Here is an 18,746-nt window from a genome sequence, read left to right on the forward strand (position 1 = left end):
TTTCATTGTAATTGGTACTTCCTGCTGTTGCAGAATGACTTTTAGCTGTTAAACTAATGTAATTTACCATTATCTCAATCCACAAGAGATTTTAGTCAACCAATAAACCTTGGTCAAAGGGCAAATCTAAAGGATATGAATTTCTTCCATTAGAAGAAACATAATTTATGTATCACAATATTATGGTTCCCCCAAGTTTTCCTGCTGCTGTTTCCAGAATGGGAGTAGGAGGTGAGCCAGGTCAGGTGTACAGTGTGGTTATGGGGTACTGTGGTCTAGTACGATAATCTATTTGATCTAGTACAATCCCAACCTATTTGGACTTTGCTGGGTCATGGCAGGAGCCTATGTCAGGACTTAACTGAGGCATAAAGGAGGACAATGGTCTATTTAAAGAAGCCTAACAACCGTACAATCTGCAGAACTATGTGACTATTCAGATATATTGTGACGTAAAGAAATGTGGGCATATACTGCAGCCAACTAAGAGACCAGCTTCATGGATACCATGTGCTAAATAGGGTTAGGGGTGACATGAGTTTCTCAGTGAACCTGTTCAGCAGAAGAACTACCTTGTTCAACACTCATGATCAGACTGTGAGCTGACATGTTTGGATTGCCTCAAGCAACTCTTAAAAGATACCTAACACTAAGTTTGCTGCTCCCAGTTGTTCAGAAGCTCGATCGACAGATCAACTGGGAGTCCAGTTCTTATCCACCCTACCTCATCAAAGTAGCTGTTCCCTCCTTTCCAAGCTGGACAGGGACCAATGCAATGCTTTTAATCTCTGCATTGCAAAAGGGAGAGGAAAAAGTGCTCATTTGTATCCTTTTCTGTGTAGCCCAAGTTGATGATGAGATGAAGGAAATAAGCTGGGCTTCTGATCACCCCAACTTAATTTGCTGCTTCTCAGCAAGTCTGGGAGGCAGCAAATTTTCCATGGTGGGAGATCAGAAGAGCCTGACTCCCAGTTCATCATCTGAGAGTTGGTTCCTTATTCTCCCCCTCCCCCCCCCAAAAAAAACTTTCCTAGTTACAAAGGAGCCCCGTGGCGCAGAGTGGTAAGCTGCAGTACTGCAGTCAAAAGCTCTGCTCACGACCTGAGTTCGATCCCGACGGAAGTCGGTTTCAGGTAGCCGGCTCAAGGTTGACTCAGCCTTCCATCCTTCTGAGGTTGGTCAAATGAGTACCCAGCTTGCTGGGGGTAAAGGGAAGATGACTGGGGAAGGCACTGGCAAACCACCCCGTAAACAAAGTCTGCCTAGTAAACGTCAAGATGTGACATCACCCCATGGGTCAGGAATGATCCGGTGCTTGCACAGGGGACCTTTACCTTTAGTTACAGAGCAGATTTTCCCCAGCAGAAGATCAGAAGCCAACTCTCAGATGACCCCTTATTTGCTTCTGATGGCTGCAAGTAGCCTGTTCATGCAGATATATGTGAACAGATTGTGAAGAGCCAGGGTCTATCAATTAATTGGCTGCCTGATCACCTCTGGAGAATGGGAAGTGAACCATACTGGCTGGTGACTGAGTGTTCCTAAATAGGGTTGTTAATACAAACAGAGAGACACGCAGATGCACATATATGTACATACATATATATCATGCTGCATTTCATTCTATGCAGCTATTAAAAGTACCCAAACAAAAAATAAGCCAGAGGCCTAAAGAACATTCTAAGAACAGCCAAAGCTGTGAACTTGGTCAGCAATTTGGGTGGGAGACTGCCATAATCCACATGAAAGCACAATATATATATATGGTATAGGAGCTCTGCCATAAAAAAAACACACCAAATGGGTCATTTGTGACCTTGGTCTATGTGCTCAACAGTAATTAAAATTAATAATATCTTAATAACCAAATGTATTCCTGCTTTGGAAGACCTACTTTTCATAGAATCTGGGACCAAGGGAAGCCAAGTCTGGTCTTGAGCCATAGTATGGTATACAGGTTAGCCTCATAGCAGTTTTTCAAATGATCTCTAGTGCCTTTGAAGATGAGAACTGACTTTCAGCCCTAGTTGTGTAGACCTTGTAGCCAGGTATATTGGTAGGTGTGAACAGTGAGTCAGACTTCTGCATTGTTTGAGTGGGAAAATAACTGAACCCTTTACTAGGGCAAGCCTTTGTGCAAGAGTCCATTTTTTCCCTTTCCAACACTTACTGCTGAAAAATGGCTTTTCCGCCAAATGCTCACATGTAATTTTCGTACACCCTTAAGCACATACTTTGTCTTTTTGCTAGCTCAAGGAAAGAATTTTTCTATTTTGTCTTTTCCCCCTTTTAACCTTTTGGAGAAAGCCTACAAAAGACAAAAAGTTCTGAATCAATATTAACAAGAAGAATGCCCATACTGACTGCAGAGGATTTGTTTTTTAATAAATAGTGAACTCTTTTTGTGAATTCTTTGATAAAGGCATTGGAATGTGAAACTTATTGCTGTAATAACTATAAATGTTAGGTCTCGTTTACAATTTTCAACAGGAAAAAATAAACCAGAATAGCTCTTATTTATTACATATACAATTCATAACATGTTTTGTTCATATCTGACTAATGTGCTGCTGATTAGATGCTTAAGTTATACCCCAAGCATACAATACAGAGTTCCAAGCAAAGGCTAAATACATAAAAAAGGGTTGATATGCCTTCCCAATAATAGGACTGGTAATACTAAAACTTTGAATTTAAGTAAAGATGTAGTTAGAAGATGTCTAATGCTCTGGTCTGGAAGTTCCAGAATATTGGTGGTCCATTCATGGAGGTATATTTCTGTGAATAAAGAGTGAAGTTTGTGTATTGGAATCAGACGTGTTTGGGTTATGCTGAGTTCTAAGAATGGATGAGCTTGAGACTATTTCACTGAAACCCATTATTGAGGATTTATTATATTTGAAATGTTCGATTGACTTGATAATTTTACTTGGCTTTAATTGGATGCTTGTATATGGATTATAATATTTAAGATGGTTGTTTTAACTGAGTTTGTTTATATATTTAGCCAGCCTTTTGTATTCATTATAATTGTCTGCTTAATATATCATTGAAAATGTAGGCTGTAGTTTTGCAATAGGAAGCCATTTTTATACTCCCCCTTATATAAACAAAGCATCTTTGGGGAGAAACATACATGACAAAGAAGGTGTATCACAGGTCATCTGTAAATGATAAATTGAGTGCATTTTTTAAAGGGACTCTTCCCCCACCCTTTAAAACCTAACAATGTGGAGAAGGGAGATTTGAAGGTTAAAGCCCATCTTCCTCCCCCTCCCCCCACACAGCTTTAATCTAAACTGTAGATTAGGTCCCCCTGATGACCCGCAAGGGATGGGGGTAGGGTTGCCAGGTCCCTCTTTGCCACCGGCGGGAGATTTTTGAGGCGGAGCCTGAGGACGGTGGGGTTTGGGGAGGGGAGGGACTTCAATGCCATAGAGTTCAATTGCCAAAGCGGCCATTTTTCTCCAGGTGAACTGATCTCTATCCGCTGGAGATCAGTTGAATTAGCAGGAGATCTCCTGCTACTACCTGGCAGTTGGCAACCCTAGATGGGGGGTAGGATTTCCAGATCCAGGTTGCGAAGTGCCTGGAGAGTTGGGGATGGAGCCTGGGGAAGTCAGGGACCTCAGTGGGGTACAATGCCTCAGAAGCATCCATTTTCTCAAGGGGAACTGATCTCTGTAGTCTGAAGTAGCACAGCTCATCTCCAAATGGGCCCATCTGCATGCTGGCATCCCTATTGTGGACGACCACATGTAATTTACTTTTTACAGATTGGCAGAGATCTTGTCACATGTGTTTTGGCACCTTTTCAAATAAAACTATGAAGCAAGCTGTCTGGGAGATTACAAGGTTAACCTCTATGTCCTGGAGCACGCTTTCCATTGTGCTCACCACTCTGCTTCAAACAGCCACATAAACAGCCATATGAGAAAGAAATAAAATTTAACTTTTCCTCAGTTACTCCTATTTCTGTCCTAAGTTGTAGACGAGCTGTAGACAATTCTCCTAAGGGAAAACAAAGCACTGGGTCCACTTTCATTTCCAAACCTGACTCCATAATGAGCGTTCAGAGTAATCGACATACATTGTCTTTCTTCTGTGTTATATTTTGCAGTCTGCTGAATACTGTCAAATTATTGATGGCTCCCCTAAGGTATGGCAACTAGACCTAATCAAGACACAGTGGGGAGACATTGAATAGAGGGAGGGAAAAGCCATAAGCAATCAGAGTTTGCCTTTTGCATGATAGGCTGGAGATATAGAATGATGACTCTAGCTTCCATAAAGTAGAATGGGAGTTTGACCAATTTGAATACATGTGGCTATTTTGAACACAAATTGTGAGTTTATGCGTGTAAGATCTAGTGGGAGCAATATAGTTTGTGTTTTTTTAATGAAGGAAAACCCCTTGGAAACTTTGTGCATACTTTAGCTAGCACCAGATGGTAATCAATTTGAATGCAGAGTAATTTTCTACGTTTAGCATGGGGAGGGGCTGTGGCTCAGTGGTAGAGTATCTGCTTGGCATGTAGAAGGTCCCAGGTTCAATCCCCGGCATCTCCAGTTAAAGGGACTAGGCAAGTAGGTGATGTGAAAGACCTCTGCCTGAGACTCTGGAGAGCTGCTGCCAGTCTGAGTAGACAATACTGACTTTGATGGACCAAGGGTCTGATTCAGTATAAGGCAGCTTCATGTGTTCATGTTTAATGCTTAGCAGTGCAATCCTAAATAAAGTTATACCCTTCTAAATCCATGGGATTAGAAGGCATTAATGCTGTTTAGGGTTGCACTGTAAGTCGTGTACATGCTGCATTCACTGTTTAAGATTCCCCCAAAATCTCTCGCCGGTGGTGAAGAGGGACCTGGCATCCCTATAGGAGTGGTGGCCTCTAATCTGGAGAACCCTGTTTGATTCCGCACTCCACCACATGAGCGGTGTACTCTAATCTGGTGAACTGGGTTGGTTTCCCCACTCCTACTGGGTGACCTTGGACTAGTCACAGTTCTCTTAGAGTTCTCTCAGCCCCACCTACCTCACAGGGTGTCTGTTGTGGGGAGGGGAAGGGAAGGTGATTGAAAGCCGATTTGATTCTACCTTAAGTGGTAGAGAAAGTTGGCATACAAAAACCAACTCTTCTTCTCCTTCTCCTTCTTCTTCTCCTTCTCCTTCTTCTAGACCTTTGTTTATTATCCATCAAATCTGACTCATAGTTTATGATGAAAGGGTGTGTTGAGCTCTGGAAGTTCAAAGAAGCCTCATATTTTCCCAAAGTATTCAGGAAATCAGGCTGTTTCCTGCCAGCAGTACCTTAATCAGTTCATTATTTGATCAAACATTAATAGCACACTACATGCTTCTCACTTAATGCATTATTGCAATGTATTTTCACTGCACGTTTGGCAGCAGAAGGCCAGAGAATCTCAAGATGTCTCCATTCAAGATGTCAGGCCATGCAACATTTTTGTGCCATGCTTTTGTTAGAAAGCCCCCCTTGCTTGTTGGTAAGTAACTGGTTGACTATTTCTTTGGATTGGATTGTTCTGTATTTGTTGCTTTTGAACAAAAAGGTAGGATATGAATAAATAAAATGTATCATATAAATCTAGTAAATTCTGAGTATCTACCAACACCAGTTACTGGCTGACTGTGTTGTGTGTCTATAAATGCTGTTGAGTATGCAGATGCAAAATCAGCACATAAACTCAGAATACATACACGTAATTTTAAAATTTTGAAGACCTTAGCAATTTTTAAAATTTTATTTTCACCATAGTTAACAAAACAATGTGAGAAATGTTGGTATAAAATATTGTATGTTTTGAATATATTAGCAATTTAAGAGAATGGGAGATTGACTGGAGATAAAAGTGAGCACTATGACCGGGGGGGGGGGGTTAGTATGTTATGTGTGAGGATTGTACCATCAACATACCTTCTTAGTTTGTCACTAGCGCTCGCTGGAAGCATATCTATCACATGTTTCCTTATTCAATCCTTGCAAAGTCCTGAAAACTTACAGGCTTTCAATCTGATGCAAGTTTAAGCTACATCTTATGATCTAGAGAATTTATTTCATGAACAATTCCTTGACTCCACTGGTGCAAAGCATGACATTTTGGACACAGAATGCTGCCAAAATTGGTGGTAACACCTTCTTATTAAAGCTGAAGTGTGTTGTCTGTCTGAAAATTGCAACAAATGTACTGAGTTATCTCTATGGGGAACAATCGTGCTGTTTTTGCCTGAGGAGCCAGAGAAGTGGTGGTATGACGAATGCTTAAAGAAAAACAAACTTTTAACATTAGTTGATGGGAAATGAAAACCAGCTGAAGAATTAACCCAGAGGGTATGAAAACTGATCATGAAAGAATAGCAGAGTAACAGACAAAAAATGGTCTGAAAGCAGAGATCAAGTCTAGTTGGTCACTGGGAATAAAAAGGATATTAGAAACCACAACCACAGCATTGCAAGGAGACGTACAAACTGAGTTTAGAAACACTTTGCTCAATTTGTTTCAAAATGAACCTCAGAGAAATCTTTCTCTTGTGGAGCAAATTCTGGTAAGAAACTAAGCATCTCAGAATACGGCAGTGTTCTTAGGCAAAATTGCCTAAGCAAAATTTAGACAAATACATTGATTGGAATGTTTCCCGGCAGTTGGTGCAGATGGCATGTTACAGTAAGCAGAGATTCTCTGTCTCACATGCCACTCCATTGTTTCAGGCATGTTTTTTCTGATGGGCCTTGCTGTATCCTGTGACATTTAATTCCAAGGTACCTGAGGTAGGGAAGGTTCTGTGCCTGCCAGGCCATGTTGGCCCCTTTCTGGTCTGGCTAAGTTGTCAGAAGCAGTGGCACCAGAAATGGTCACAATGGCAGCCCACTCCCCAGGTCCAGTACACAACACCATAGGTGTGGGGACAGAAGCAAAGACAGGAAAGTAAGAGTAAAAAACAAGATGCACAAAATTCAAATAAAAGTAACAAAATGATTAAAGTATTTTTAAAGGCACTGAAAATGAATTTTATTTGCATATTCCTTTCAAACACTGAAAAGAGGCATTCCAGGCTGGTAAGCCAGAGATTGATTTGCCCTAGCCCAATGTGAATAAGACAAGAGTCCAGATTGCCTAAAAGGAAAAAACTGCCAACCAATGGGAAGGCTGGAAGGAGAAGCTTTATTGCTGTTTCTCCCTCATGAGGCAGCTTTTGCTAACTGTTGCCGAAGCCTGTGGGAGCGTGGAGCTTGGTCACTTGCACAGCCCTTCCACTCAGGATGCATGGGTAGTGACATGGGTTTCATGAGATTCGCCACCTTTTTAGGTGGCATATCCCCATGCAACCCTATGGAGCGGATGCATGGGTTAGTGAGGAAAGGAGAAGGTTTCAGCCTCGGGGGGGGGGGAACCTCCTTTGGAGGCGCTACAGCTGCGCTGCCTCCAGTCACCGGCACAGCCCTTCTGCTCAGGAATGGGCTGCCCATGTCAGCCATTTTGAGATGCTGCTTGCCTATGTTGGGATGTTGCTTTAGGGTGTGTGTATGTGTTTGGACTTTTAGGCTCCATAATTACAGGGGTTGTTATACAGTTTAATAGTTTGTTTGAGTTTTAGGTTTTAGTGGAAGATTAGTTTTAAGAAAAAAAAATATATTGATCTTAATCTACATATCCTTGTTAAAGATAAATATTAATATTAATAATTAAAAGTTATAAAAATCATAGTTAATAGGATTAATCGTTAGCATTTATATATTAGGTTTGTAGTCTATTGTTCCGTATTTGTTTGGGCTTTTAGGCGCTAATACAGGGGTTGTAATACAATTTATTATTTTGTTTGAGTTTTGGTTTTCGGTGGAAGGTTAGTTATAAGAAAATACAACATATGTGCTTGTTATAGATAAAAATTAATAACAATACTTGGAAAGGTATTTAAAAAATTAAGCAAATAGGATTAATAGTTAGCATTTATATGTTAGGTTTCTTACAGTTCTGTTTTCCTAGATTAATAAGGATTGGAGTCTGGGATTCTGGCTTGGGCAGCCTCATTGGTTGAATTATTGGTTAATGTGTGCATTATTATTCACACTTTATATTTTCGGAGTCTTTCCACAGGTTTGGCTCCAAAGAAAGCTCAAAAGAAAAAGGGGGTGTGTGTTGGTGAAGTGGCTCCCACCTCAGAGACCAGCTGTCTGGGTCTCCTCAGATGAAGAGGATGTGCCTAGCATTCCTGAGTTATTGGCGAGGATTGCGGTCCTGGAACAATTGGTTGTTGAGGTATAATATTTATATGGCAGTGATAATTCAGGGACAACTGGATAAGGCATCTGCTTTAATCAGGTACCTAGATATAATTCATAGGGCGTATGCTGAATATGCTGGCCCTACATGGCTCAGGTATGGTGAAACCTTTAGAATTATGGCTGCCTTGGACCCTGCGCTTCCATGGGATCATGAGAATCAGCAGCTGTGGTCCCCATGCTTAAGTCCAGCATTACCTTTGTCAGGCCATTACTCAGACAGTGGCCATCTGATAGCTAAGGGTAGAGATGAGAATCCCATGGGGGCTGCTCAAGTAGGTTTCAACATGTGTACAGTAGGTGCAGCAGGAACCTACGGGGAGGGGCCATGGCCCAGTGGTAGAGCATCTGCTTGGCATGCAAAAGGTCCCAGGTTCAATCCCCGGCTTCTCCAGTTAAAGGGACTAGGCAAGTTGGTGATGTGAAAGACCTCTGCCTGAGACCCTGGAGGGCCGCTGCCAGTCTGAGTAGATTTATGCTTACACAGAAGACAGTTAACTATTTAAATAGGATAAAGTTTCTGTTACCTGAATTTATTCTAGTTTGGAATGAGCTTTTACAAAGGTGTGTTTGGCGGGGGGGGGGGGTTAGTTATGCCCTCCGAAGTTGAGAGACCTCAGTGAAAACTGGATTTCACTGCTCATAAGGTGGTTTTAGATAGTGGTGGTGGTTACATTTCCCATCAGGAAATTAAGTTTGATATGCCTTACCTGTATAGGGATGATGGTGTTCATCTCTCTGCTGAAGGTAGTGATATGTACTTAGCTGATCTACGTCAGGGTCTGCAAGACGTTATAGTCAGCAGGTAGGACAAGGGGTGAAGCCCCTTGCTTGGCAGGGATAGGGTGGGTTGCTTATGAACAGGCAGGGAGCAGTGGTGAGCACCCTGAGCCATCAGGCATGATGAAGGGCGTGTTCTGAACAGACCATCACTTGCTTTACGGTGGGATGGAGCATGTGAAGGAGTACCTTTTGTGCTCAGCACCATCTTTCATAATCTGGTAGTGGCTTCATGGCACATCAGGGAAGGGGGCTGGGGCTGGGCACCTCTTCACATAGTATGTGCAGGCAGTGACAAATAAGGCTAGCAGCAGCCGCCAAGTTTGGAGCCAGGGTGGATTTGCCAAAAGAAAAGGCAGCTATGGATAGGCTGCCTAGCACAGCCCGCCCTCAATTAAATATTATCATAGTTAATTGATGATGTAGTTCAGCTATGTTAAATAATCTAGTTAAACCCATGCTGTGGTCTCATGTCTTTATTGGGTACTGGGGCAACATTCTGTTCCGTTGTGAACACAAGTATCCAGGTATGAATACTCAAGTACAAACTAGGAGATGAGTACTGGATCAGCTGGGAAAATCGCATTCATTGTTATTAGAAACATGCCCTTTTAAAATGCTTTCAAATGGCTGACTGATCATTTGCTGGAGATTCGCTCTGAGCAGAAGTACATTTATATAATGAGCTTTTCAAAACTGGTGCAGCTTTGTACCTGGGTGTTTGTTGTGGATGATCAGTAATAAGAGGAAAAATATTCTTCAGGTGCTCAAATTCACTTGGACTTCCATTCTTGTATCAAGTATTGCAAAGCACCACATTGACTTTGAAAATAAGTTCTGGTACAGACCCCTGGCTCAAATTAGGCTGTCGGTGACAATGACAAATAATGACAACAATGATAGTAATAATACTTGGCCAAAATTCAAGTCAATTTATAGCCATTAACCACCTTCATTACTATGTTCATCATTTACACAATGCATTTAAAGCATTTAAATTGAGCATATCTCATACATTTTCTTTAGCCCCAGATGGGGCGAACACCCACCATTACATGGTTCTCTTCTGGTGTTAAAGATTTCACAAGTATTCCCAAGAGCATTCATATATAACACAGCTTGGTAGCTGCCTGCTAAATGCATTCTGCAGCACTTTCAGTTATATGAGGCCATTGCCCACCACTAAATTCCATTCTACTACTTCAATCAGACAAAAGTGAGTAGGCTTTTAATCCTCACCATTTCCTCATGTGACTGTCAGCAGTATGGGACAGGTGGATTTATTCAATTTAATGGAAGCCTGGTGACATCTCTCATGACACAGGTAGATTCTGAGGCTTGTCACAGTTGGCCATGAGAGGTAATGCAAAGATTAATACAATGAGATGCCACATGAAATGCCTTCTAAAAAAGGGATGCTGCTGTTGCAAAGAACATTCATTTTAAAATATCCTTTTAAAAAAAAACCTCTTCCCCCTCCCCACCCATTCTTTTTAACTGTGGTGCTTCTTTAGAGCAGCGGCCTGGGGAGTTTTCTCAGAACCCTTATCTCTTGAGCTGTCTGCTGAACCACGAGATGTAACTGGCATGACACATTGACAAGAGGATAATTTTCTGACTTGAGCTGGCATAATGGATCCTGGTATGGAGTCAGATTGTTGAGGCCATTTCAAACAGATAAGCAAAGTGTTTTGGAAGGGTTTGTCCCAGTTAACATCAGACAGGTTATGTATTTTCCCCAGCAGTGCAAGTATACTGAAACTTCCCAACTCTTTAAAAGATTGCATTCCAACTAATTTGGATGTGTCTCTATCAGTTAAGATATCTCCAAGTGCTGCTTCCACTTTCTTTCTTCTTTGCTTGTTATTCTCAGGCAGCTAGTAGGGAAATAGCAGTAATCCATAAGTGTCATTGAACGTGAATTTCTGCTTTTGTTAAAGCCATTAAGAAATATGAGGCTGGTTTGTCAAGTCTAGCATTTCTACAAGACATATTAGAGCAGTGGCAATTATTTACCATTACAGATCTCAATATTTTTTTAAAGAAATCATTGAAGTGTTCCAATGTATCTGAAGATGATGAATGGATGGTTTGATATCTATATGAAAAACAAAAATCACAGTGTGAGGAAAGTACAAAATGAGAGAGAATTCTACTTTGCTGGAAAGAAGACAATGCAGTGTGGCATTTATTAAGGTAGCTGTTTTACATCTGATAACCTGATTTGTTTGGTTAATTTTCTTTATGTTGAATAATTCTGCTGATTAGCAGTTGGATTGTCAGAGTGGTTATCTTAATATATGAACACAGAACAAGTTTGAAATGGCTGAAATAAAAACAGGTGGCATACAGCTAAAAAGAATCAACTTCTTTGGTATTAATAAAGAAGACAGGTTTCCAAGCCCTGCAGTTCAGCTTTGCTAATCTTATGTTGATCATAACACCTCTCAACAGTGATGGATTTCCAGAAGAAAGGCCTTCTTTAGTAAAGAACTTCTTATTGTAAATAAAAATAACAGATTCCAGCACTTTATATGAACAGTAATAATAAAATAGTCATATGTATTATTTTTCTGTGTAATCTATATCCCACCTTTTGATTGTAAGTTTCTCAAAGTGGCTCAAAACATATTAAAAATAAAATATTAACATTTTTGTGTTCAGCATTTCCAGTATATTAACTCTCTACTGTTCTGCTTCAGACATTACTGTGTCGATGCCTTTGAAATGAGGGTTGCTTTGAAGATGTGTGCTCTAGCCTCTCCCAGCCCTAGGACCAGAGAACTTTCATGCCATTGTGGCCAAGCTGAGAGGAGCCAGGTAATACTAACCCTATGATAGAAACTTCCTTCCTTTGGAATGATTGTTCATGATTTTCTTAAGTCATATGGTTGGTGTTGCAAGAAGAAATCAGATATAGATTGGGTGTGCAGCCCTGGAGAGAGAGGTTTCATTTCCTTAATAAAAATGCCCCCCTGGACTACTTTTAGGGAAATGAGATAGACACTTGTCTCTAGAGATTCCGTGTACCACCATGCAGTCTCAAACCACTGTGTTTGAGTGGTTTACTATGTTCAGGCATCCAGCTAATAAGTGATAAGAACTAGCTCCAGGACATGAGTTGGCACATTTCTATATTTTTGTTATTCTTGTTCCATGTATGAATTTCACATCTTGTGCTCTATAATTATAAGCCACAGACTACTAGTATGCTTTGGGATACAACTGTTGGTGTGCCCTGAAAAACAAAGTTAGATTCCTAAAGAAGAGATGACCTACAATGTTTTCACATGATTCATTTCCCTTGCTTTGTCTCTTCCCAATCAGCCTCTCTTGGGATAGGTAATTCTACAGCAAATGATTAGATCATTTAAACACTCCCAATCCAGATGCATAAAAGAATTACCTGCCCTCCAAGGAGGCACAAGCACAATAGTGATGTGTACAGAAATGTAGGTTGTTCTTACACATTCCTACTAGAGATTAGACCTAAGCTGTCTGTTTTGGTATGAATACCCCCCATTTCAAATTTATTTCTCCCTTGTAAGCAATGAACCCCTGACTTTCTTATTTTCTTACCTGTTACTTTAGCCTCATGTTGAATTTCCCCATTATAATTAACATATTTTGATGTTATTTTTGCATCAATTGTGTCTAAATGGTCTATAATGGCATAAATGGGTGTAAAAATCAAATAAAATTAAGCAAGAGAATAAGCAAGGACAGAAGTGAAAATGAGGCAAATGAAAACCAATGCTAATATTAAAAGAAACAATGTGCTAGTAGCAGAGGTAACTCAGCAACTGAAGGCATGATTCCTACCAAGTCCAGTTGTTATTAAAAAGCGTATTGAAGGACTTATTGAGCAAGAATATTTGTCATGAACACCTGAGGACTGCAAAGTATACACTTACGTAGCATAAAATGTGTTCCAGATATGATTTATTCTTGGACTATACTCTTTGCATGAACCGGGAAGTTCTTTTAAATCATTAAATATTAAGACAACCATCTCTTCTATTAAATTACAATACATGTTCTAGACCATTCAGATCAAGCTTTTGCTCCTTTGGAGAGTTTTCAACATCAGATTGATTGAGCTTCAAGCTTCTCAGCGTTTATCCCTGTAGAGATCATCCTTACAGTTCCTCAGGAAAACAAAAAGGTCCAAATTGGCCCAACTGTAATTCTTATACAGCTATAATGTGCTTCTGGTTTTAAAGAGCTGCAGAGGTGCCCTGTTGGTCTGCAGTAGAACAGCTAGATTAGAGTCCAGTAGCACCGTAGAGATCAACAAGATTTTGGGGGCATGAACTTTTGAGAGTCAAAACTCCATCAGATATGAGAGTGAGGTTGATGGATTTCCACTCCATGTGGCTGAATGTGGTGCCTTGCATGAAGATAGTTTCAGAGGGTAGCCAATGTTGGTCTGCAGTAGAACAGCTAGATCCAAGTCCAGTAGTGCCTTACGAAGGGAGCTTTGACTTGCGAAAACTCATACCCCGAAAATCTTATCGATCTCTAAGGTGCTACTGGACTCTAATCTAGCTGTACCGAGGAGCAGTACTTCAGCTATTAGAAGTTTAGGAAATGTTGGTGACTGTCAATGAAAATCAGAATGCCAATGCACATTATGCAGAACAGAACTATTATATACCAAAATGCAGTAATAGGAAAGTGCAAAATGGCAAAAAATGTAGATACATGAAGATTAAGTGTTATATTGTCAAGGCCACCGCTTAAAATCTCTCTCACAAGCTCTGGTCTCTGATCCTTCCTTCCCAGATGAGGCAGGTGGCAGTCAGAGCTTTTTCAGTAGTGGCACCTCACTTAAGAAACACCTTTCCTTGATTCTCACTGACACCTACAGTTGTTTTTTTCAGGCACCAAGCCAAAATGTTTCTGTTCACCCAGGCTTTTAATTAAAAAGTTTAACTTTTAACACAATTTTATTCTGGAAACTGTTTTAAACAGCTGGGTACCTATTTTAAACTATTAAACTGGGTAACTATTTTAAACAGTCAGTGGCCTTTTTAAATGATCTATGTTTTTATGCTAGTATTTATGCTGAGTATTTAATGCTGGGTTTTAATTAATATCTTTTAATATTTTGTTTTTATTATTTTTATTTTTTAAGCTCTCTTGGGTAGGTTCCTGGAAAGGTGGTATGGAAATTTTCTACACAAACAAATAAATATTATCAGCTCCAATTCAGACTCTTCCTTATAAGCACCAGGTATTTGAATCCCTCAGTGTTCTCTTTTTTCCCCACAATAATATTTATTTTAATCAAGGATTGCTACCACTTTAGAGTCTGAAGCAGGAATTCAGGAACATTTTTTACAGAAAGTTGTGTCAGGCTATAGGCCTTCAGGGATTCAAAGGCAAGCACAAACATACAGGAATTACTTAAAGTATGTAGTATTAGGACTTAGAACAAAAGCCAGTATATCTTTAGAGATTGGAATAATCTCAAAAGAGAGTTTTAATAAACCTTGAGAAGATCAGAGGTTTTTTGTTTGTTTGTTTTTAACATCTCTTGGTTTTTCTCACTCTGGAACTCTGATACCTTTCAGATTCACAACATGTTATTTGTGTTAATTTGGCACATTTTTGGCCCTTCATCTTTGAACAAAATGGATTTCAGAGCCTGACTGTGTGATTTGCCATCAGAAATTGTGAGTTTTGCTGAGACTACAGTGATACAGCACCGGGAGTTTGTTGTGCATTCCACGAGGAACATTTAACTGCAAATAGCTGTAAACACTTGAAAAGTGCCACTTAAAGAGAAAACTATCATTTAAGGTGGACAGCTTGTCTAAAGCTTGTACAAGTGAATTTTTACAATCAGCTCCTACTAGAGCATCCCAGCTGTGTTTGACCCTATATGATATGAGGTGAAGAGGAGCATGGATTGCTGGGCTTCTGGCCTTATTTTGTGTAATTGTTCCTTTCCCTTTGGGAGAGTCTGTGAATTTAGTTGAAGGTGCACAGAAATTGGTGTGTTGAGTGGAATATTAGCTTTGCCAACTGAGTTAAGATAAACAGCTGCTGAGATGCCATGAAAAGACTGTTGGTTCCTACAGGCAACCAGATTGCACAGGACCAGGTTCTATGCACAAGGGGAACCCCCTTCCGACTGTTTGCCTGCACAGTCATGCTATACTGGAGTACTTTTCCTTGAACCTCAATCTGAAACTCCTCGTTGGAAGTCTCCAGAATGTACTGCTGATTGCTGAGAAAGCAAAATGTTCTCAGGACAGAGGTGCACACCTGCAAATCTGACAAACAAGAGGATCAGTCTCAAGACTGATAAGAAGAGTTCTGACTGGCTTACTGTTTTGGTTTACTGGAAGAGATGATCGGCATTGGGTTTTCCTGTTCCCTGGGTGTCAAGGCAAACAATCAATGAGGGAAAAATTAAGTCCATACCTCAATTTCCACCTTGGAGGAGTGGGGTACCACCTCTGCTCAAGAGAAATGTATAAAAGTCCAGGAAGAAGGTGGATGGGGGCCATAGTAGCCTTTTCTATTTAAGGTCCAACTGCTTTGTGATGCCTTCAGAAGCCCATTGTCACCCTGCCCTCCCCTTCTCCTAATTTTAAGGAGTCTGAGTATGGTGGCGAGCTCCAGGTTGGGAAATACCTGGAGATTTTGGGGACAGAGTCTGAGGAGGGCGGGGTTTGGAGGGGGGAGCAACTTAAAGGCCATAGAGTCCAAAGTGGCCTTTTTCTCCCAGGGAACTGATCTATATCGGCTGGAGATCATTTGTAATAGCGGGAGATCTCCAGCCACCCCCTGGATGTGGGCAACCCAAAGTCTGAGGGCTGAGAGCTATACAATCCTGTGAGGAAATGGAGCTAAACCTAGAATGGCAGGAGGGTGGCAGTGTGGCAATTAATGGTTCAACACTGAAACTAGTTAACATGCATTAGGCTTGCTCTCATGTTTGCAACCTTTTTCTTTCAAGTTAATTTACAAAGCCTAGTACTTTATGGTCCATCTTGCTCTTACCTAGTGTGTGCTGTACTGGGAGCTGATTTAGATCTGTACTGTAGACCCATGTTTATTTGCTCATGCTTATGCACTGCCGGTTCATGTATCTCATAATATTTTCTGTAGCTATATAAACTTTCTGATGGTTTTCACCCATGCCTTTTCATATGTATTTGCGTATCGTGCATCTGTAGGGTTGCCAGCTGGGGGTTGGGAAATACCTGGTGATTTTGGTGGTGAAGTCTGAGAAGGGCAGGGTTTGGAGAGGGGAGCGACTTCAGTGCCATAGAGTCCAATTGCCAAAGTGCCATTTTCTCCAGGGGAACATATTTCTATCGCCTGGAGATCAGTTGTAATAGCAGGAGATCTCCAGCCACCACCTGGGGGTTGGCAACCCTATGCATCTGATTCAGTTTGCAGTTTGCTTTTGTAGTGTGTTTTGCAATAGTGCCTTCCAATAAACCATTTAAATTGTATGAGTAACACTTTGGTGCCTGTCCCTTCCTACTGACACTTGCATGCCCACTGGGGTGATAGGAAGATGTGGGAATAAAGAGACCCGTTGCCTAAGGTGACTGAAATAACAGTTAGATCATACATTTTAATTTTTAAAAAATGCAACCAGTATAAATAGGTTAGGCATAATCCATTGATGTCTTCACCCTCATAGAAAGAACATAATGGTAAACTGAACCCACAGAGCTTTTTTCATTTGACTTTCTTAGGCACAAACATAACCTCTTGATTTTTGTGTCTATAAATCTGTTTGCAAGCCTCATAACAGATATCAAATAATTTCCTTTTCTTGATCTTCACAAACATTAAATGACAAGCCAAAACAGCTCTTACCATTTAGCTTTATTAAATAAAAACACAGGCATTCATTGTTATATTGTTTTTTAATGCATTTCCTGAACGTTTTGGCAATTTTATGACATTGGTTTAAACTATCTTTTTCTACTTCAGAATCAAAAGACCTGAAATCTTAAAGTGCAGATTCGCAAGAAAGATGGAAGTGTACTCTGGGATTGTAGGTTAAGTAACAAGTAATGCTAAAGCGACACAAACATAGATCTTGCGGTGAAATCTCACAAGGAAAGAGATGAGAATTCATTGAGTGAATTGTTGTTTATAGTGAATACTGAAACTCGAAAATGAAAGAAGTTGCACCAAATCAGTTTTGTGATCACCTACCAGTTCACCTCAGGCACCACTCCAGGTATTTCCACCCAAAGCAGACCTACTGAGAGTGAGATGCAGGTCTCTAGTTCTAAAATGACCAGGACTTCAAACAACGGAGAAAACAGTGCTTTCAGAAAAGGAAATAATTAGCTTCTAGTAGGGTGGCCAGGTCCCTCTTTGCCACCGGTGTGGGTTCTTGGGGCGGAGCCTGAGGAGGGCGGGGTTTGAGGAGGGGAGGGACTTCAATGCCATAGAATCCAATTGCCAAAGTGGCCATTTTCTCCAGGTGAACTGATCTCTATTGGCTGGAGATCAGTTGTAATAGCAGGAGATCTCCAGCTACTACCTGGAGGTTGGCAACCTTAGCTCCTAGTCATAAGCAAATAGGCACTTTTCTTTCTTTTTTACTTCAAAAGAGACTTGTTTCCTCTTAGGGAAAAGGAAAGCTATACATATTTAGAGGTATTTGTACCTAGTGGCAGAATTTTCATAAACAAATATCAGACAGTCTACAAACAACCACAATCCCTACATTCCAAATGAACCTTATCAGAACTTTACCCTTCTCATTAGACCTTATTTTCCCCCTCCTTTCTTTCTTTCATTGGTTAAAACAAAGGAATGTGGGAGCAGAAGTGATTGCTTATCAACTCCTCAGAATATTTTGTAAAATAATCTGGAAGTTTCCCCTTCATTTTAGAAATTGTATATGGCTATTAGAGTAATATGTGTGTGTGTGCACACACATGTGCACAAGCTAAAAATCTGGTCTATATTCAACCTTAGTTGGGCACTAGAATATGTGAAAATGTTAGTTTTCCAGCAATGTGGTATTCCTAATGGTGTAAAAAGAAACGGTTATCATCCTTGATAGAGGTTCTCTGTACTTTACTGTCTATATTCGGAAGATAAAGGTTCATGGTTGAAGAAAGAGAAAGAGAAGGGAATGATCCCTAAGTAATTGTTTTACATAAACCATGCAACATTATTTCAATTTCTCACCTTTATTAATAAAGAAAACATGGAATTACAATCAAATGCTGTTTACCTTAGGAAAGATCCAGTTGTACCAGTACCGTTCCCCAAATAAGGATTTATTTGGGGAACAAGACAACCAGACTTTGGGTTTAACTTATTAACTGGATGATCTATATCATAACTGCTTTACTTTAAAGGCAGACTGTACTAGGTAGCCAATTCATAACTACCAATATCTGGGCAACTCCACTGTGGAGTTCAGCCAGCAACATGTGTGCCAAGGATATGTGTGAGCCAAGGAGCCAACCTTCATTACCCTCACCCAGCATGTCATAAAGAAAACTGTGGGTCTGGTTAATGCCACACAACACTGAAGAATGAATGATAGATTGTTTGGGAACAACCTTCCATTGTGACAGATGGCTCATGGTGGTGATTAAATTTCATGAAAGGTATCTGTGAGCAGTTAATTTAAATTGTATATAAAGCATTCTGACATGGTATCCT

The sequence above is a fragment of the Euleptes europaea genome, chromosome 10, assembly GCF_029931775.1.
Source record: "Euleptes europaea isolate rEulEur1 chromosome 10, rEulEur1.hap1, whole genome shotgun sequence".
NCBI lineage: Eukaryota > Metazoa > Chordata > Lepidosauria > Squamata > Sphaerodactylidae > Euleptes > Euleptes europaea.